This window comes from Xiphophorus couchianus, chromosome 4, assembly GCF_001444195.1.
Source record: "Xiphophorus couchianus chromosome 4, X_couchianus-1.0, whole genome shotgun sequence".
NCBI classification, from domain to species: Eukaryota; Metazoa; Chordata; class Actinopteri; order Cyprinodontiformes; family Poeciliidae; genus Xiphophorus; species Xiphophorus couchianus.
Window position 1 is genome coordinate 17,198,408 of NC_040231.1, and position 21,936 is coordinate 17,220,343.

At 41.4% G+C, this 21,936-nt stretch overlaps 1 protein-coding gene across 5 annotated transcripts in view; it reads left to right on the forward strand.

The window, feature by feature from the left end:
* zfhx3b (zinc finger homeobox 3b) overlaps positions 1–21,936 on the forward strand; it is a 221,581-nt gene that overhangs the window by 87,912 nt on the left and 111,733 nt on the right. Inside the window, exon 2 of one of the 5 annotated variants that reach the window (XM_028014076.1) lies at positions 4,941–4,998. The exons of 3 other annotated variants lie outside the window; for them this stretch is intronic. The gene's annotated coding sequence lies outside the window, so the exon portion shown is untranslated. Of the gene's footprint in view, positions 1–4,940; positions 4,999–10,005; positions 10,034–21,936 lie in introns of those variants that run through there. One more of the 5 variants, XM_028014077.1, reaches the window with a different exon arrangement.

The window sequence follows — 21,936 nt, forward strand, 5'->3', positions numbered from 1 at the left end:
AACAATCTTGGTTAAATCATTGTGGTAGACAAGATTTATGACTGAGAAGATGCACATGTGTCACAGCCTGTGTGCGCACGCGCGCGCGTGTGCAGCAGCAACGTCTGGATTTATTTGTATGCCGACATTGTAAATAAATCAGTTTTCTTTTAAGTGTGCTATGTCAAGGTCTTCTCATGGCATAATTGTGTTTTTTATCAGTATTTTGGCAAGCTTACAGGACAAAGCTGAATTTAGGTGTCATGCAGCAACCACATTCTGATTGTCTACTAGTTGTAATGTGAAAAATAGGTGAAGCTTAAAAGCAAAAGATGCTTTCTTTTTTTCCACCCTTCACTCTTCACTCATGGATGCTGTCGAGGTGACAGAATGGGGTTGAACAATGCGTGAAATATTTATTTAAAAAAAAATTCTATTCCTTTTCTAACAATGAATTAAAGCTGTTGTATTGAGAGAAACACATTATAATATGTTCTTGTGTCCTTGAGTTGAATGTTACTTCTTGAATAGGTTTATTAGTATGCTTGCAAACCAAGCTTTTTCTTAGACGCTGTTGTCATCGCACTTATAAACTCAGTTTTTTTTTTTTGTTTTGTTTTTTTCCTGTTTTACTTTACTAACTGTGAGTCAAATTCCTGTGTGATGCAAGTCCATCCATGACTGGCAGCATTCTCAAAGTGTGTGTGAGTGTGTGTGTGTTGTGGTAGAGCAGTGTGCTGACTCTATCCTGTTTGAAGCAGCAGGAGCAGCGGTTAGCTCTCGTGCTCAGAGATGTATCTGCGGAAGCTGCATATGCCAGTATGCCGGTCAGGCAGGGATGACAGCGAACGCTCTGAGGGCTGCAAAATTAAAACGGAGCTGCATCCCGGCCACCCTCCGACCCTCTTCCCCCATGCTGCTCCTCATAAGCCCACCCTTCTTTTTGGACCCTGGAGGCCAACATTCCACCCTCCGCGCTGGTGCTTATCATCACAAAGGACAGAATGCATAAAACATGGAGGACGCTTAGACAGAGGCTGCCCAGGTCGCCTCTTTCTCCCTACGCCGAGCCGCGGAACAATGTGCGGGCCCCTCTGGCCTGTGACTCTGACGACACACACGCCATCTTTTTTGTCCTCCCCCTGTTTCTTTGTCATGCTCTTCCTCTTCCTCTGTGTTACTGTGCTCTGTGGAGTGATAACTGCCCTTGCATTGTTTATCTGTGTCTGTGAAATCTCCATTGTGTAACCCAAATGTAAGTGTGTGCGAGCGCGCACACGGCTGTTCGAGAGAGTGACAGCTTTAACAAATTGACACTGCCACAGCTGCACTGCTCTTGCTTTCATGCTTCGTATTATCTGTTGCTTTATGAATGAAAAAAAAAATCATTTGGATTTTTATATTTTGAGAAAAACATAGTATTTGTCATCTGAGAGACAAAGATTCGACTGACTGAATATAAATTGCTTTGTAAACCTGTAAGAAATATGTTTTGAAGAAGATGGGCCAATGCAGTCAGATTTCTCATGTATAACCTCTATTATATTTTGGTGGGTCACTCAGTGTTGCAACGTCATGGTTTGTGTGCGTGCGCGCGGGTGTGTGTGTGTGTGTGTGCGTTTACAATTAGATTTTGACTGTTACAAAAAAAATATTAAAAGTAGTAATAATAATATTTTACTTGCAGTATTTATACAAGTGCTCTGTCACAACCTGTGGGTGCTTATTATTTTCAATGAGGCAGATAGACAAATAGATTGTATTATTTCATGTTGGGTGGGTTATCATTTTTTTGTGTGTGTGTTTTGCAAAATCCAGGCCAGAGTTCAGTTTTTGACTTTATATTTACCAATTTAAACTTGTCCAAGCAATTTTGGTTGGAATTGGTTCAGTTTTTCCCGTCCCTGTGTGTCTGATAAGCCACGGCTGCAGGAATGCACTGCTGGGATGTGCTGGACCCCAGCAGGTCTGTGGCACTTCCTCTCTGTGTACCTCACAGCTTATCCTCCCCAGGATTATAGACAGAAGAAAAGAAAAGGGCGATGGCAGGAGCACTCCTTCTCCCTCTCACACACCCTCTTTCCCAATTTTTTTTTTCTTAAACACACGCACAAAAATCTTAACAAAAAGAGTAATTCACTTGCAAATGTGTAGTTCCCTGTTTGAGGAGAGAAAAGGAGACTGGGAGGGGCATGTATGGAGAGATGTGGAGAAGAAGGCTGTGATGTGCTTTTGGTATGAAGCTGAGGTTCAGTTACTGTCTCTGGGTGGTCACAAAAACAAACTGACCTCTCCTAAATATTTATAGATTATCTTAGGATTTTTTTGTTAAATATATACTTTAATTTTGGAAAAAAAAATCTAACTATTGTAGCTATGTGTACTTTGGAGCTGCTGTAATAAGGCAGGTAGATTGTGCAGGATGTGGCTGTCGCTCCACTGTCTTCCCCTGAGGCATCTGATGCTGTTGGCTCAGTGTCGTAGGCCACTGATCTGCCAGTAGTGAAGGGGTTAAGAAGCAAGGATAGCCCTCTTTTGTCTCTGTGGCCCTCTTTGCCATTGTTGTGGTGGAATTGAGCTCGGTGCACCTCACTTGACCACAGCAAAGCAATAAAATGGCCTCTAAGTGCTGCAGCCTCCATAGTCCTCTGAAGTGTGCTCTCTTTCAGCTTCTGCTGCTTTATTTCTTCTCTTTTCCTGCATCACTGTGCAGTGTGTATGCGCCGCATGCCTACATATACTGTACATCCTTGTGTTTGCTATTATATGTATTTATTAGTCATGCAAGGCTAGACCGCGTGAGAATAGGCTCACATAGTGGATTCTTTTTGAGACGTGCGCACATCTGAACAGCGTTTTAGTTCATTTTATTTGCTTTTGTAGCAAACACACAATACACATAATAAGAGAAGATTATACCAGGTTGTATTAGAAGGTAGATGCCATGGTGCTGTTAGCACCTGCAGTCTTGGGGGGGAGAAACAAAAAGGCTACGTTTTTAAATAACACCTGTGAAAAATGCACATATTTAATATTTCTATGATTAAATTCAGCAGAATGCTGATAATCTTGTATATATATTCAGTGGAGTGTTTCTGGCTCTCATGAATGCCTGTAAATATCTGCACTGATCTGACCGACACCACCGCCAGATCGGCATTATAAAATTGAATGAGGATGTCCCACTGCTATGCCCAGCATATAAAAGATAGATGATTTGCAGATTTATACGCCCCAGCTTTAAGCTATTGGTCTACGTGAGTATTTAAAAAAAGAATAATTAAGATTACCATTGGACCAGTGAGACCAACGTTCTCCAAATAATCCAGTTTCTCCGTTTTAGAACGAGCTGCTATAAGGCTAAGTGTTAGTGCTTTTGCGTCTGATTGCACAGATGATTGTTTATAGCAGAGTTCCACCTCTGCAGACATTGTAATTAAAAAGAAGATATACTGCATGTGCGCCTGTCGCCATCCCGCCCCATCTCATCTTGTCAAATAAGCATCTAGTGCTTGCAGTGAGCATGTTGGTGGATTTATGAAAGATTCCTCATTGGCTGAATTATAATTGGCACCGTCCGGAGCGTAAACCATTTTTGCCAGGTGTCATACAGGCCGTATTAAATGTTACGCCCTCCTGCAATTAAAGCCATATTTCCTCAAAGCCACATTATATTACACCTTTATGTTTATACCGAGAGGTAGTGGGTGGGGGTCTTTTTTCCTCCATGTGTGCCTCAATCTCTCCCCCTATTCTCTCTTGCGTTTCCTTTCCCTCACAGAACATGCCTGGTTCTCAAGCTGGATCCCACCGTACCAGAAACAAATGTTGTTTTTCATTTTCTCTGTGTTAAATGAACAAACATGAGTACTTCAGTTCCTCATAATAAATTGATTAGAGAGGAGAAGGTTCCCATGCAGCAACACAAAAACACAGATATTTGTGTATGTAGCCCGAGGAGGAGGATGAGGCATCCTCTCATCTTCTCCTCACAAAAATACATTGATTTAAAAATTAGATGTATATATTTATCCAGTGGCTGTAATTCATTCCGTAGGTGATGTTTCATTAAAATGAATGAATAAATTTCTGACACCCCGCACTCTTTGACTGTTTTCATTCTGATTTCCAGGACCACAGAGCTTAGCTTGGACCAATAGGCTGAAGGGGGGTGAGGGAGATCCCAAGGGGCCGACTGGGGGCTAGACGGTCGCAACAGACTGGTGACCTCGGCTTTGTGACGTCATCTGCCTTGTCTGGTCACCATGGCGTTCATTTTCCCCCTACTGTTTAATGAATGAGGATGGAATCCCTCGGCTAGCCCGCACTGTTATTGTTTTTTTCTCCTCCTTCTGCTGAATGGGGAGTCTAATAGATGCCTAGGAAAGCGTTATGCACATTTATTATGGTGGCTTGGGTGTAAAGCATCCCCTGTATCACCTCATCACCTGCTGCATGGCCACAAGTCTGCTGTGGCTCAGTTTCGGTTTAATTAAAGGCGACATTTTCCAGAAAAGCTCAACGTTTGACATTTCAGTTTTACCCAGGTGGTAACAAGTGGTGTATATGTATTGTCAAGTGAAGCGATAAAACAATACGCTCACTGACCACACATAGGAAGTCAACCTGAGGTAAGAGCGAGGCTCAAAACGGATACTGGCTGTTTCAACAGTTTCTCTCCTCTCTTCGCGTGTTAAGTGCCAATCTTTTGACCAGATATGCCCTGCTTTTTCCTTCCTCTCTGCTATCATTGCACATCTGCTCATGAAGCACTTTTTTTCTCCACCCCCCCCCCACTGAACCATTGTAGGTAGCTCAGAACCAGCAGAGTAAATAAAAAAGTTTTATTTGAAGCGTATTCTGTTTTCTCAATTTAGATGTCCTTGTTTGTCAGACAAGCTTTTTATAGGAGGAGGGGTAAAAAATAAAGGCTCCTCTTACAGCTTGCTTTTTTGTTTCAGCCAGGTGTTTCCTCATGTTGGATCATGCCCTGATGGGGAACAACAGGCAACACGGCAGGTGAGAATTGAGTGTTTAGCTTTGTGGTCGATGGCATAAAAACGATAGCTTTTCGTTCTGTGGTCTTCCTGTGTCAAAAGCAGAGCTCAGAGAGACCCTACTACATGCAAGCAGGGCCGGTAAAGTTGCTCTCTGTGCTGAGGATTAACACAGGAAGCAGCCCTCGTATGCTGCAGGAACCCTACGCTTTCTCACTCCTAGCAGTGCCAGGAGCAGGACGAGTGTGTGGATTACACAGTCTTTGTTTACACTGGAGAGAATCTGGGTTTTGTAGGGAGGGAGAGAAAAGAAGGAGGAGGTGGTCAAGGCAGGGGGAGGGCAGGCACCAGTCTCATCACTTCCTTCCTTTCTTTAAGTTTTCTCACGTTTCACTCATGAAAACAACAGGCAGGAGGAGGTTGATGAATCCTGAAACGCACACAACATCTGAAAACAGGAGTTAATTGGTTACTGGTTGCAGCCATCATCTTGGTCTTCTGTTTTCCACCTGGCAGGGTGCAATTAAACAAGACCTTACGTTTTGATCCTGATCAAGACCCAACTTTTATTTCTCACGGACCCTGAGTTTTGCTCATTATGCACATGTGCACAGATGTTTGGCTGAAGATTTTCAAATCATCAGGAGTCCTTTATCATATTCCTCTTACTTTTTAACACAAATATATAAAACAACAAACTGCCAGCTGCACTGTCTCGTTGTACCGTGTGGTCTGGGGAAAATGCACTTTCACATGACAGATGGGTATGTGGGCATTCAACAGGAAGCCTGGCTGCAGTGTTTCACAATCCCTCTAGAAACAAGAACTGAGCCGCTGCACTCTGGTGTGCCTTTTTTTTTTTTCCTTTTTCTTTTTTAAATAGATGCCAGCTTGCCTGTAGTGGGTACAAGCACAAGGCGGAGGGAGGGGGCATCCCCTGCATAAGTGGACCCCTGAGACCTCCTGGAGGGGTAGAGGTGTGGCGAACGTCTGTTTTTGGCATGGCTTGTGTCAGCGTGTTTAGCGTTTGCCTGTGAGGGTATTTATATGCAAATGCTAAACAACCTATTGGGGTGGCTAATTACAGCGGGGTCTTTGTGTGTGCCACACACTGAGAAGCAGGGAGTTTCTAGCACACCGGGCCTGGACTTCCCCTGCTTGTTTACTCATTGTCTTTCCTTATTACCCCCTCATTGACACTCCCCTTTTATGTGGCTGTGCTGTTTGCCTGCTTGCTGGCTCCTCCCCTTGTAGTGCTGGAGTTAATGTAGCAGATTAAAGAGGCAGCACTCTGGCCATGTTTACTTCCTCTTTTATCTGGTGGCCGAGCTCCGCTTCACTCCGTAGCCATCCTGCCTACAGCTTTGGGCTAGCCACCACCCATTTAGGGAGGCTTCAACCTTACAGTCCTCTCACTCTCGCTTACAACTAATGCTCGGCTAATTACTTTGGGTGATAAAAAATGCATTTAGGTCAGGTTCTAATGCGATGCAAATTTATGAGCAGGCAGAAGCAAATATTAACTTGTAGAGTGACGGATAGTCGCTGGATGGGGGACAAAGGTTCACCTGCCTCAACTGTCACATATGAAAATTTGTGTTTGCTATTATTGTGACTGGTGTGTTTGTTTATTTTCCAATATTTTTTTTTTGTTTGTTGAGTCAGAAAACTGATGAGCTGGGACCTTTTTAGTTATTACTCCTTTCTGCTGGAACCAGTGTGATGATATGACTGCATGCAATAAGAGTTTGAATAAAGGGGAATTAAAAGTGTGGATTTGTTTTATGCTTGGACTGAATCTAGAGGTCGAAGATGAAAGAGGATCACATTTTGGAACAAAACATTTTGACATTTCTGTAAGATTTTTGTTTGTTGAATCGGTGATTAAGTTTGTCAGTATTCAGGCAAGCAGAACTTTCTGATTTAGAGTGCTATTTAAAAATGACAGCAAAAGTCTGGCTTTATAATCAATCTGTTTGGGTATAACACTGCCAAATTTGGGCTGTTTTTTGAACCACTTGTTCATCTCCTTACTTGCCCCTGCATTTTTGCTTTTTAATCCTTGCCCATCAAAATAAAATAAAATAAATATCTGCAGTTAATCTAACTCCTTTATTACTTAGGGAAGTAGTTGTTGGAGAAGCGCTAAGCATAATAGGAGCTCCTGTTTTACAATGGTTTCTTTATTCCCCATTATGCTCTAAAAAGTGTTGAAAACATAGCAGCAGATACCAGCCCAGCTGCATTCCTGAGAAATTATTTGTCTTGTCTAAAACAAAGAGAGGGGAAGAGAACAAAGCTTTGGTTTCGTGTTTCTTCTCAGTTTGGTTTACCACCTAAGTTTCAGAGTTGGTTCCACGTTTTGCCACCACTCGTGTGCCTTTCCGTGCTAACTATACTTTCATTTGATGTAGGCTTTCACATAAATAAATTCCTATATATACTTATAAATATGAGATAGGGGGATGGGAGATTGTTTGGCCAAAGAAACCAAAGTGGATCAAAGGCCATGTGTGGGGAAGGGCTACCTTCTAGAAAACAGCTGCCCCTTTCTGCCTCTGCCTCTCACCCTGGCCTGACAGCAGCTAGAAATATGAGGCCTCTCCAGACCTCTGTCCTGGGAAAAAAGGGACAGAACAGCATACATCCACTCTGAAAAGCTTTTGTTTCATCTCTCTCTGTGTCTCTCACTCTCTCTCTCCCTCTCACGCAGACATACAAAGAAGAAAGCACGCTGTTTTGTCTTTGCTCATTCACTCATTCAGCTACAAATAGAAATGTTCATTTCAAACGTACTCCCCTTGCAAACCTACTACATTATCATTTGCTTCATTTCTTCTTGCAGTCTGTTTGTTAAACTGTTTCATTATCTTTTCAAACCTGTTTTGCTCAATTTCTTTGTCAGTCTTACTCATTGTTTGCCCTTTTATCCCCTCCTCTTTTTTAACTTCAGCATTGTGGTTGCTCTTTCAGTTTGCCTTTCTTCTTCTACACTTATGTTCTCACCTTTCCTCAGCACATTTCCACTTTTCCACATTTCTGGGATTTCTCTGCCTCTTCTTGGCTTCACCGGCATGTTCAAACTCTGACAGACTTGAGAACGGCATTCAGCTCCCTAATCCAAGCTCCCTCTATCAGGAATGCTTATACGCATGATTGTGTGACCCCCAGAAGCCCAGCAACATCTGCAGGAGCCTATGGCGAGACCCCCTCACTCCCACACCCACTGTGCCCCCTGCCTTTGAGCATTCACTCACTGCCATTATTTTATTGTTTCACTTTTTTTTTCATGCCTGCTACCAGGCATTGCAGTTAACCCTCTGCTGCTCAGGCCAGGCTAGCTGCAGTCCTGCACACAGGAGGAGAGGGGAACAGAAGAGGAGGGGGGCTTGCACAGCTTTTTCCCAGGAAAAGCCCCCCTGCCAGCCCATCTGGTCTTCTACATGCAGCCCTGCCCCTCATACTGTTTACTTGTGCATTCCACTAATAATCAGTGTGCTCATCTACAGTTTTTTTTCATTGCTTCATTGGAGGGTTAAATCATAACTGCAGGAATTAGGATTGTATTGCACAATGCATGAGTTTGAACATTTTGATTTTGTCAGACGTCATGAGAGGGAACCACAGGCAGATCTGATCTGAGTGTTGTGGCAACCAAATAACTTTTTAAAATAATTTTTATGACCTTTGCCAAGTAATGGTTAAAAAGAGATTTTTTTACTGAGATGGTGTCTGTTTTCGGAAGCATGGATTACTGCTAAAGCACAACTGACAAAGTAAATTTGTGTTGGGCTGGAATCCAGCTACTTTAATTTGTTTTTTTTTTGTTATCTTTTTTCTTTCAAAACTGGCTAGAGTGTTACCTATGTACTCATTCTACCCTAACAATACAGTATCTTGTCAAGATCTGGGACAGGTCTATATTTCACTTAAAGACAGATTTAGAGAAATATTTGGCAGTGTTGGATAAATTAATTTAAAAAGTAATTAGCTATAGAATGAAGTTATTTCTTTGAAAAAGGAACTGAGTTAGTAACTAAGTTGCAATTTAAAAAAAAGTAACTAATTAAATGAGAAATCATTGAGAGGACCAGCAAGCATGTTTAAATAAAAGTAAAAGTAAATAAAGTAAAAGCATTTGGATCACCTTCTTATTAAATTATGAAATGTACGTTCAAATGCTTATTATAAAACTGAGTATTCAATAAACACATACTTAACAGAACAAATTAAAAACAGGAAACCCTGTACATTAATCTAGACCATTCAAATGTTATTGTGTGATTTGAAACAAGATACCAATTCAATTACAAACATAATTATATATTAAATTATTTCTACATTTGTAATAGTAAAACAATAAAACAAAGTAAATGTTTAAAAGTTTTTGATAGTTATTGCACATCAACAGGTTGCAACTGATTATTAAATATGTGTAAAATTAAGTTGGACGTGCCAAACATTGCAGTGCTAATTACATAAGCCAAGCTATCACATCAACTGTATCTTAGTGAAGTTCTCTTTAATAGTGTTTATCCATGCTGAGTCCATTACATGTGATCCTAATTTGAAATGAAATGTGAATTGAAATCAAGCTGAAATTGCTTGGGTGGTGCTGCTCCATCTCCTTCATTCACCGAGTTCATGCTAGGTGTTTTGATTGTACCTGCTAGCATCATCACCTCTGCCCTGCGGTGTTGATGATAAACTAGTTTTGTCTTAGTTTAATCACCAAGACAAACATAGTCTTGGTGACTAGTTTTGTTGAAATGTGATGTTGAGTTGCTCTGTGAGATTTAAGTTCCTTAATAAGTAACGGCATTGTTCTGGGGGCATAATTTACATTTCACATTGACATATTTGCCTTTTATGTCTGAGAGAAATATGGCGTCTGTATTTCCACTTAAAGAATTCTTTGAATTACCTGGACTCTCCATTACTGTGTCTGCCTTTCTGTTTATGTGTGCTCAATGTGGGTATCTGTTTGTATGAAGTTACCAGTATTTGCTCACTTCTTGCAGGGTCATGGGGGTGTTGGAGCCTATCTCCAGTGACCAGTGAGTGACACACAGGACAAACAACCATTCATGCTTGCACTCATACCTACCAGCAATTTAGAGTGAGCAGTCAACATTACATTCATGCTTTTGAACTTTGAGTTGCAGCCAGAATAGCTGGAGAAAACCCAAGCATGCATGGGGAGAACATGCAAACTTAAGACTGTTTCATTGGGATGTCCTTGCTAGGAGGCAACCATGCTAATTACTGGCTAAGATACAAAAACATCAAACTTTTAGGGGTTTCACCTTTTTATTTATGAACAAAATGTGCTGTCTATCCCTTGGTTTATGTTCTTGAAACAGGAACTGTGGGAACAATCTTAGAAGGCATAAATTAAGACAGCCTAAATTTTGATCATAAAACACACTTAGGGGACCAGTCTCATAGACTTGCGGAGTAGGAACTAATGTGGCTGGGGAAAGCTGTTTGTTTAACATTAGCAACATATCAGTAGCTCATGTGGTGCAAATCTTTGTTATACTTGTCACGTCAAAGATGGAGTATGTTTAAGTGGAATTAAGGGAAAGCAGCTGCCGCCTTGACAACCATGAAGTCAGAGGTGGGACTAATTTGCATATTTATATGTGGATGTATATTTTATGAGTTAAGTCATTCTGAGGTATGCTTATTAAGGATTGCAAAGCAGGAAATAGTCTGGATATTCAATGTCCATTCACCGTATGCATAGTGTACGTATGTCCAGCACACCACAGTGTGTCTCATCTTTAGTCAGAAGTGATTAGCTTTGAGTTGCTGGGATGGATGTTGAGAAGTTACATTGTGTCATATTTCAAGGTATCTTGTATACTCTAGGAATCTAGTGAACTTCTTTTCACTATGCAACAGACCCTCTCAGTTGAGGTTAGAACAATGAATGTATGCATTTCTATAAAAAGCTGGGTAGATACAAATAAAATTTAACACAGGCCGTTTATAAAGTTAATGTTTCTCCAACAACCCACTGTTTTAAACTTATCATCCAAGCTGTTTCCTGAACACAAATTTGCCTTTTTGTCTTTACTTCTTGTACTCTGTAACCTCAAGATCCATTGTGCCTTACTTATTTAAACATGTCTTTGATTGAATTAATGGTAAATTGCAGCTCCCTCATTGCTATGTTTAAAGACATGTTTCAGGATTTCACAATGGTTTAAATGGGCTGGGCTCCATAGAGCCAAATTGGATCTGGGTATGTAAATACTCCTTTGATGTTTAATGAGAAACAAAGTTAGCTAATTATAGCAGCTCTGAGAAACATGAGGAGGACAGTGGGAAATGTTTCCATCACTCCCTAGCTCTATAGATTACTGCCTAATTGCCTCAATCGAATCAGGCGGAGACATTAGCCAGAGAGGCAGAGAGTGAGAGAGAAACATGGGGATGGGGCTGATTACACATATCCGTCGGTGGCTCTTTAGATAATCCAACAGAGGACCAGCAAGCCGGCCGCTCTGACTTCGTATGAGACTGTCTGTCTTCTTTAGACAGCACGTCTCCCGTGGCTTGCACCCCTCCCCCTCTGCAGTTTTGAAGGTGAGGATAGCAGGGTACTGTTTTTTCTCCTGCCACGCCAGCCAGCTGCAGAGGTGATTCATACTCTCATGCGGAAGTTTTTCCAACTATAATTACATGTAATTCTGACACATGTTTATGCCTGATTTTACCAGACAGCTTCTCCACTAATGATAAAGTAGTGCAGAACTTCCGCCTAAACATTTGTTACAAAATTGTTTTTCTGCATTATGATTGTACAGTATGTTGTAATTTTAAGTACAAGCCGGAAATGTACTATGGCAGTTTGCCTGTCCTGTTCACAACTATAAAAATAGTTTGCTTTTGTTTTTGTTTTGTTTTTTACTTTATACTGGGTATAACCATGGGGGAGGAAGTTGAAGGGTTCACTTTATTCTGGGAATTCCTTTAATTCCTGTTAATGTTTGTGCTGGGGAAAAAAACTGTAAATGTGAATCCTGCTAATATTTTGGCAGCAGGGCACAGGGACTAAGAAGTTCCACTGTATCTGTTTCATCCTCAGAGCACAGTGATATTGAGGTCAGCTGTCCAAAATGATCTCATGTAAAGGAATTGGCGAGTCAGCAGGGTCAGAGCAGAACCGCCATGACGACACTTTCTCCACGGTGATAACGCTTGCCCTTCTTTCCCTTCCCTTCACTTCCTTTATATGGGAATAGCAGAGAGGGGCTGGACTGTGTCTGTCTCCTCTAACTGTTTGTAAAAATGAAGTGGCGTCGTGTCCTAACAGAATCACACCTTTGCAGCTCTGACAAGTCAAATCTTAAACTTCAGACTGCATGAATCAACATGAAACCTCTGATCCTGGATGTAATAAAGACAGGTCTTTTTCCAGGAAGGATTCTATAAACCACAGCATGAGAGCCATATGTAGTCGCTCTGTTTGTGGATCCCAGACCCTGCAAATTCTTCTTTTACTATTCTGTTGGGAAAGTAGACTCTGTAAACAGCTAATGGCACTCATGCAGGAAGGGCCGGAAATGCTGGGGTGTCTGTCTCACTTGTCCAGATATTTAGCGTGGCCACGCTGGGTGGGAGTCTTTGGAAAGTCACTCAGCTTCTTGTCATTGGATGATGTTTGGGGAGACATTTAAAAGCAGCTTAAAGTGACTTTTCTGTGTGTGTCTTGCTCCCAGGTCACGTGCTACCAGGTGTTAGCAGCTTATCTTTGCATTATTCTCTAAAAATCAGCCAAATATATTCAGCCTCTTTCAATTTCTCCCTCTTCCCGTACTTTCTCGTTTTATTCTGTGTCTCCCTCCCTCTCTCTCTCGCTCACGCACACACATGTTCCCATAATTTATGACTGCTGGGTCCTTGATCAATTGATAGCAGGGAATCCTTTGGTAAATAGAGTTTTAGACACATTGCCAATAGACCTGGGCTATTGATTGGTGTGTAAATTAAAAACTTAATCAGGTCTCTGAGATAAGATTTATCTCCGCTCCAAGCAAATTACAGGCCTGACTTGGAGACGTAAAGGCAGGCCAGTTGGCAGTTAAGCGCCTCCCCTTTGATGATGCCAAGTTTGAACTTGGATCTTCATCCTCCTCCAATGTCACAATGAGTGCCACTCCTCACCAAAGCTGGTGGTTTACCTCATGAAATCCCCTGTAGAATGGACCATGACAACTTTGTTCACACTCACTAGATAAATGTTTTTTTTCTGGTAGTTTAAGCGGTACCAACATAGTAGTTTCAATGTATTTTTAATTAGGTTGATCCAGTAGGATGTTGTTTCATTTCTTTATGACTTTGTTCTGTTTTGCAGTTTGTCAATAACATTTTTTCTGCCCACTCTTTGTCTGTGATAAGAAATGCAAATCATGAAACCTTATGTTTTATTTTTTTTCAATTATAATCTCATCTCCTTGAGATTGTTTTACAGCACAACACATTCACGGACATTCGTACAAGCATATAGTATTGTCCATATTTTATATGTATTAAGACAATCCTTGGGATTGTGCATTGATCAGTTTATGGATTTCCACAGTAATTGCAGAGGGGAGATTTTCTGTCTCGGTTCTTGTTCATTATTAATATTGGGAAATCTGTATTCATTCAAAATGTCTGAGTATAATTTCAGATTAAAACAACAAGTGAAGTTTTAATTCACACCAGGAGATACAGAGCAGCCTGTATTTCTAGAACATAGATAAGACATCATTAGAGGTACCTCCACAGGTATCTTTGCAGTCCCTAATTAAAACACATACTTTTTATGCTTTGTGATTAAAACCAGAATTAGGCTCCACTCAGGGATTATAGCACTTTCCATTATCTCTGCCTGTATTTCTCATATAAAGAAGCCATGAAAATGACATTGACCCAGAGAAAGATACAGAGAGATAGTAGAAGAGCAAGATGGAGAGCAGATTGTTGAGGAGGTCACAAGTCCATTAGCAGATAACTGTAAATATACATAAATATAATAAAGTGTGCAATACCCCTGAGGGGTGTCATGTTAAAGAAGACTATGTTAGCATCTTTCTGGTTTTGTGATTGGTTGAATAAGTATAGCAGGTCTCCAAAAGTGTGACATAATCCAACCCATGCAATGGCTACATAATGGTGGCCAACGTCTCCCTTTGTCTGCTTGTGGGGGAGGCTGAGAACATCAGTAATAGGCTTTTTGCCTGATAAGCCCGGAAAATACTCGTTTAGTTAGTAAAAGTGCAGAGGGATCTTGGCCTGATAAACCCGCTGTTTCCTTCTGTAATACCCAACAGCTAAAATCAATAGTTGGGATAATTCTCTTGCTAGTTGCCCAGTCTTCTTTATCTGCAGCCTTCTCCAATCTGTATACATGGGTGTTTTTGTTGGCTGGACTGTGCTTCGGTGTGTATTAATTATATAGAATAAATAACTTATATATATATATATATATATGAATGACTTTGAGCTTGCACACATTTTTTCTTAATTACCATAATCACTGCCCTGATTTTGTAATTGTAATCCACCCTATTCCAAACTGATCATTGCCCAATATGATACATGGCAACTTTGTTGTTATTTTGTTTGCTAAAGGGTTCAAATAATGTGGATAAAACTCCTGCCAATTAGCTCAGTTGTTGTCTCTGAGTAGGTACATGTATAAATCTGGTGGGAGGAAGTATCTGTCAGCACTAATTCAATCCTGCATAGAGTCTTGTGCTCTGTCAACACACATGCTCTATGTTCTGACAGAGGTGCTTGATTAGACTTAAAAACACAGCACAGGTAGTTCCTTGAACAAAGCCACTGGATTGAAAGGATCCAACTGGAAGCAAGAGAGGATTGTAAAGATTTAGGGGCAAATGCAATGGGTTGATCTCGTTGATGAGGAATATCATATTCTATTTTACAAGATATCTTTTTTAGAGTCCGACTTTTCAGTCGTACTCTCTTCTGTATACTCTTCCTGGCCCATAAAGGTCTACCATTATACATAATCAAACCAGAAAATTCGTCACAACTCTGCTTTCCTGCTTTAGCCAGTGTCCTCGTTTGGCTGGCAAGCTCCTCCATAGTTAGTTTCTCCATAATCTGTGTGGCCATCTCAGTGCTGCCGTAAAATATGGCCTCAGGTGTTAGTCGCTGAGGTGGTTAGCCTGCGACATGGTTACCTAAAGTGCAGTGTATTAAAAAGCAGTCAGGGTCCTGGATCACAGTATATCACACGGGGAGAGGCAGCGATAAGGCGTGCCTACCCTCCAACAGATCAATGAAGGTTACTGACATCATATCACGAAGTGAAAGCAAGTGCTACACCCGTAGCTATTTATCAGCAGTGGGTCGAACATGAAAGGGAGTTGAAGGGAAGGAGGGGACTTGGCACCACCTCAATGTTGGTGGCTTCAGTGCTGACGCCACCTGTCTGACCAGGCTTCTCTCAGGGACAGTAGTGACTATTGCTGTCCATGTGATCCTCTTATTCATTTGAAACTGACATTTCCAAACTTACACTGCTAGTATTTAGGTAACCATAACACATTGCACATATTGGATTCTATTCATAGTTTTCATTAATCATTTTTGCTGAAATATTATACCAGAATATCAGTGTTTGAAACATCAACATTCTTTGGTGTGATGCCTTCTCTTCTTTCCCATTTCCCTCCATGCTATTGGTCATCACATTATGTTTCTTAAAACCCCCATTTTCCTTACATGTCTGCATTAGTATTGTAATATTGAGCTGCTTGTATGCGAAAATGCACCTTTCCAGGCCCACGCCTAGGAGATCATGCTTACAGGTACTGTATGAGTTCCATTTATCAGCTGCCTGGGGCACAATGTGGAGGATTTCCCCCAATGGGTTAGTGTGTAACTGCTCTGTCAATACATGCTTGTCAAGTCTGGGAGAGTGTGGAGGAAAAAAGGCCCCTTACTCCAACACACTGAAGCCACTTATTGAGCAGCCAATAGCTATTTACCTCTTGACGGTGGCAGGCAGAGAAGGGGCCCAGCGAGGCAGGAGGAACTCTGTGGCTCACTACACCACCACCAGGATTATGTTGCTGCTGCTGCAGCTTGCTCCATTCGGGGTGAGGAAGCAGAACCAGTGGCTCAGGCAGAGGACAGGGAGGTCTGTGTTTACATGGAGCAGGTTGTTCTCTCCTGGCTCCCGGTCTTTGCAGGTTCTGGCTGTGTGTGTGCGCTGCTTGCTGCTGTAAAGCCCTGCTTCCTCTCTGGAATCTCGGTGTTGACAGAGCGCATCTGGGTCCTGGGAGAGCTTCCAGCCTGCTGGTTCCTCACATGTACACATAAAGAGAGAGAGAAGGTGGAGCGGGGAGTAAGACAGATAGAGCACAGGCTTCTGTTAAAATGCTGTGTAAATCTACCTTTTGCTTTGTTCACTAACTGACCCATGAACCCATTCCTCAGTCTGTTCCCCTCCCTTGTTCGCCACAGGCACCCAAGTGTGGTATTTTATTATTTAATTTTTTTTATGAATGGTTGTTTTGTTGGGTGTTTCTTTTATCGTCTCTTGCTTTGATTCAACAAAGACAAAAATGCTGTCAAGGAGGTGTTTTTCTTTTCTCTCCTCACTTTGTTTGGTTAGACCTTCTTGCTCCAGTGAAATATCACCATTTTTGTGGTGCTGTGGAGATCCCTTTTGGTGTGTTCTGAGTTGCCGGTCGCCTGTCTGGACTTGCCCTGTACACCTGAGTCAGAGCGATAAGTTAACTCTCAAAGCGCTATTTTGGAAGAAAATAACTTAACTTTAAAAGCTAATATTTGCCAGATACACATGTATAACTTAAATTCCACACTTTCTTTCATCAAAAATGTTTCCTCTCACAGCCATGAATGTTGTCCAAGCGCATTAAACTGAAGTGATATGTCAGTTTTGCCCAAAGTAAGCCATACAAGAGAAGAACCGTGAGATGACCTGCTGTTAGAGAACAGCTGTGCAAACAGTGAGAGGGGGGAAAAGAACAAGAAAAACACATTATATCAACATTTAACAACAGTTGCTCTGTAATCTGGTATTACTTCCATAAGCAAAGGAGGGGCCTGTGTCAGGCCAAAATGAACTTGGATACTGTTGTGGCAGGAGGAAGCCGAGTGCTTTGGAGAGGTTAGCCTAAGATGTGAAGGTCTACACACTCATCTTAATCCTTGGGGCTTGCACCTAATCACTTTTGATGTGCTTGTGAACATGACCTGCTGCAACATTCCAGTCCTGAAGTTTAGAAGACAAGGACTGAGTTCAGCAGAGAGAAGATAAAGTGGAGAGTAGAACAATATCAGTCCTGGTTTTCAGGTCTTACTGGCTGCCAGCCTTGTCAATAGTGCCAGGGGTAAAAGGACTAACCTGTAATCAACTCTGAAAAATCTTTACACCTCCAAGCTCTTTCTGTACTGCACTTTTGTGTGTGTGTGTGTGTGTGTGTGCGTGTGTGTGCAGGTGCACGTCTTTATTGCATGTGCTGTAATGTGTAAACTGGCACTAAATTATGGGAAATTCCAGTGAAAGAGAGAAGTCGAACAGAGAAGGGTCTGTCTTATGGGTTTGTTGTGGGTGGCATCATTGTGCATAATTTCAGCTCACAATGACCCCCATGCATGTTTCTGTTCCAGTCTGTGTTGGATGATGAGATGATGGCATACAGTACTCCTAAAACGAGGATTTTCTTTCTTGTGTTTGTTGAGCATGTGGAAGTTTTAGCAGAGGTGGAACATTGTCAAGCAAGGTTTTAAGTGACTCAGGAAGAATTAGCTGAGACGAGGTTGGCAGCCATCCACATTGACACAGCACAAGGATGGGAAGTGAATAAAACTAACAGAGGATCGACATGTGAGAAGACATGACGAGGCATCTGCTAGTGGAGCACGTGTACACTTACATGCGCTCACACACAAATAATTGCACACACTCTGATGTAGAAAGTACACTGTTAAATCTTGCCAAAGCACTGGTGTAAAGTGCAAGCAGTGCACATGCAAGCCTCTTCCTGTTTTGTCCCTGTGTGTGTGTGTTTATGTGTTTGCGTGTGCCGTAGTGTGGTTCAGGTGCGGTTAATGTTGGCACCAGATCTTCACGCCGGCGGCAATAAACAACAGAGCAGGCAGGAGGCCAGATGCAGCTCCACAAACTTTTAACCTCTCCCTCAGCTAATCCCTCGCCACACTAGTAACTCTTTCTTTTTTTAACTCCTCCTTTCACCTCTCACTCGCTCTCCGTTCTTTCTTTCTCCTCCTACTCCTGCCTTCTTTCTTTCTCTCTCACCCCTTTAGTCCCTTTCTCCTTTTAACTGAAGTCAGCTTGCTGACCTCTAAATAAAGGCTGGAACCACTACAGCTGTTACCAACTTCAAACAGCCAGTGGCTGAGATTGGAGGCTGTGCGGGTGTCAGGGGTAGAAATAATGTGCCTATTAAAACTAACTTAGGACCCTGTTTTTTCTTTAGTCTTGCTGGGCCTGAGATAACCACAACAAACTAGGCTTGATACTTACTTGAGTTCAACCAGAACAGTCTCTGTGAAGCAAGTCCTGCCTAAGCATAAAGTAAGAGATAAGACAGAGACACTGTTGGTATTGAGTCCCCTGTACCTTTGTGACTTCCACACTTTGATACGATCTTTTCATGGCAAAGGGCTGCAACAATGGGTCATTGGATTTGGCGCCAGTTGCATCATTTGACTGGACGTCACCTAATCTAACTTCATGCAAAACCAATGAGGCCCCTAAAGGATAAAGTGGTGCTTAGTTCTCTATTCAACAATATTCTTTTTACGGTACTTTTTTCTGGCAACCACAGCAAAAACAGACTGAAGGTTTAAAGAAATGACAAGTTCAGCTGGGTACACTAAAGTTTTGAAACAGATAAGTGTGTGTTGCTTCATAATTTTTTTGTGGTATGTATTTGTGGAAAAATGTTCCAGTTCACAATGAATCATCCACATCAAGACTGTATTAATAGCACTTGTAAAAATGGAAGTTGTCGCCGGTCCAAACACTGTACAATATGTTTTTATGATGTAAAAAGTGAGCCAGAGTTGAAATCTAAAGTGTCACAGTTTAAGTCACTCTGTCTGTCACTGACTAAAGGTTTGTGTGATTTGTTGTTGACAAAGATCCAAACAATACCATCAAAACATGGTTCAAAATCCATGCTACATAGTTCAGCTACCACTGAAAGTACATGGGTTGCTTTTAATTATAGTCAGAATTGTTTTTGCATCAATCATCTATGTACAAGGTAAATACAAAGCTTAATACAAGCCAAAGAAAGGACTTGTCCAAACGCACTGATATTTACTTCATTAGAAACTTCTTAGTGCAGTGAAAACATTTTGAGAACTCCCAGTAAAAATTATGGAAGAAATGTGAACTGGAACATGTGCTAGTGTAGTTTACTTACTATTAAAGTCAGAGCAGGAATCTGAGCACAGCACCAAACCCAACTTAATCATGTTCCAGTTTTAGGTCAGCAAACCTACAGGATACGGTAACAACTACAGTAGCTACTCTTGGCAATAGCTAAAGAGAGTGTATTTCTTTCCATTTTCTGAATGTATTCACTAAGAGGTGTTGCATTGCACTGTGTGAGATACAAACCATACAGTGTTAAAATAAGCTGGTTAATACTACAGCTTTGACTTTGTTTTTAAAAAGCTGAAGTAGTATTGGATTTTTGAAGTTTGCGGTTGGTGAGAAACCTTCCACCTTTCCACTTCAAGTTTAGAATTCAGAGGACTTTCTGTCTATTTTTCCAACTTGTAACTGGGAAATTTAGACTACAAAGTAAAAACTAAATGCACAATTACATTCAATTCTTCAAGTAAAAGTAATAAATACAGCAAACCTATAAAGTCCTTGTAATATACACTTTGTGTGGTTGTACTTGGAAGTGTCTACTGACACCCTGCATGTTCTACTCTAAGTAATTTTAAAATGTCTTTGATTCCCAGCGTTTTAGCTTAACTTATCAAACTGGGAAACCTTTTCTAGAGGCTAACGTCTAAGGCTTTGATTCGCATAATGAAAAAACAACATATAAGACAAGATACTACAAAATGAACAATTAAACAATACCGGGTAGTTCTGTTAATCTGCATTATCTACCCTTGCACTTGTGGAAAATTCTACTTGAAGCCCATGCCTAATTTCTGTAATGACATTAATCAGTGCTAAACATTAATCAGTGCAATGTTTCTGCTCAGTGCAGAAAGGCTACAAAGCAAACTCGGTGCTTTGTAGCCTAAATTACATATTATTAGTCAGTTGTTATGACTTTTGGATTTCAATTAGGTTTGCATACTATGTACTACTTACTTGATCTCAGTTGTGTGTATTCTTGCAGAGATAAGGATCGTTTTTTTTCCATTACAGGCTCTGGCTTTTAGTAAAAAAAATAAATACATGTTGATAGTGTAACACTACGATGTGAATTGAATCGGTGTTATCGTAGAATAAGAGGTCGTGGGTGGAGAAAGAGCAGAACACCGAGAGGGAATAGCGTAGCGGTCCAAACTTTTATTGAACCTCCATTTTAACAGAACAGAACCCGTCTCGGGCACACCTAAAAAAAACCAACGAAGAAGAAAGAAACGGCTCCTCTTAAAGGCACAGCACAATTCCTTAACTATGGATCAACTGTAGTAACTGATCTTGTATATAATCACATTAATTCAGAAGGAAAAAATAAATCATCTTACTATAGGTACTTCTTTTTCTAAACTTTTACAGGTAAAAAAGGAGCAGTGTCCTAAGTTGAAATGGATAAAGGAAAAAAAAAAACATTCTTATCAGGTTAAGTTGTGTTGAAAGTATGCACAGAATGCATTCCAGCTTGAAGCAGGTCAAGCAAATATAGGAATGGGCATAAAAATCCTTGTGTTACACCTGAGAGGCTGGGCAGATGGTGACTGCAAGCTAAGAGAATGCAGAGTCCAAATCTCTGTCGACAAGTTGTGCCTCCTGCCCTGCTCCTCCTGGGGAATGTGTTACTTAATGGGCCACAAAACTGCCTGGAGACCGCAGCTCTCTTATCACTGATATTAGATGACCCTGCAAAAACAGAGAAAAAAAAAACAGGAACCCATTGCACAAAATAGGATCCTTGCAGAAAACAGGGTAAGCTATTTCTTTCTTTTTTTGTGGACATAACGATAGAATGGTGGGTAACGTTATCTCGTTCACAGTTACAAGAATCCTACTTGCAGAGTCTAAGGGTTTCGAGTTTCTAATATGTATATAAAGTTTCATTGCACAATGGCTCTTTTGTCTCAAGCAAACTGAACACTCCCCCTCCTTTTTTCCCTCTCTCCTCTTGTAAAAAAAATGCATTCATGACTTGTGGGGCTTTGAGGACTCAGGTTTCTGCTATCTTTTTGTGCCATGTCGTCACTCGCCCTCGTGAGTCGAAATGTGCATCTTGCACAGACAGGCGCACAGCCAGGGCTGCTTCCAGCTATGGATTAGGGAGAATCCAAGAAACAACGAACTCTTGACAAAACAGCAGCGTGACAGGTAACTGCAGTTGCGCTGTGGAGAGACGAGGCAGACGATAATTACAGAGCTTTTTGTTTTCTGGGCACTCTTCACTGGCTACTTAAGTGCCTGATCTGAAATCTGTGCCTTGTAATTACAGTAGTGGGCCCCATTAGGGCAGAGGTCTTGGTGGGGATTATTCTCCTTCTCTTCTTTCCACGATGCGTGTGTGTGAGACACGGAGAAAAAGAAAGACCTCCCTACCTTCTAATGCGTCATGTACAAACCACAGCAGCCAGGGCAGGAGGAGGAGCAGGAATTAGCCTTCCCCTTGTCAGATTGCCATGTGTGCGCACCAATGTTCACACTTGCTGCTTGATCCTAAGGCCACTTAGATTGTATTATGACCCCATGCTTAGTAAGTCTGCCTCTCTCTTG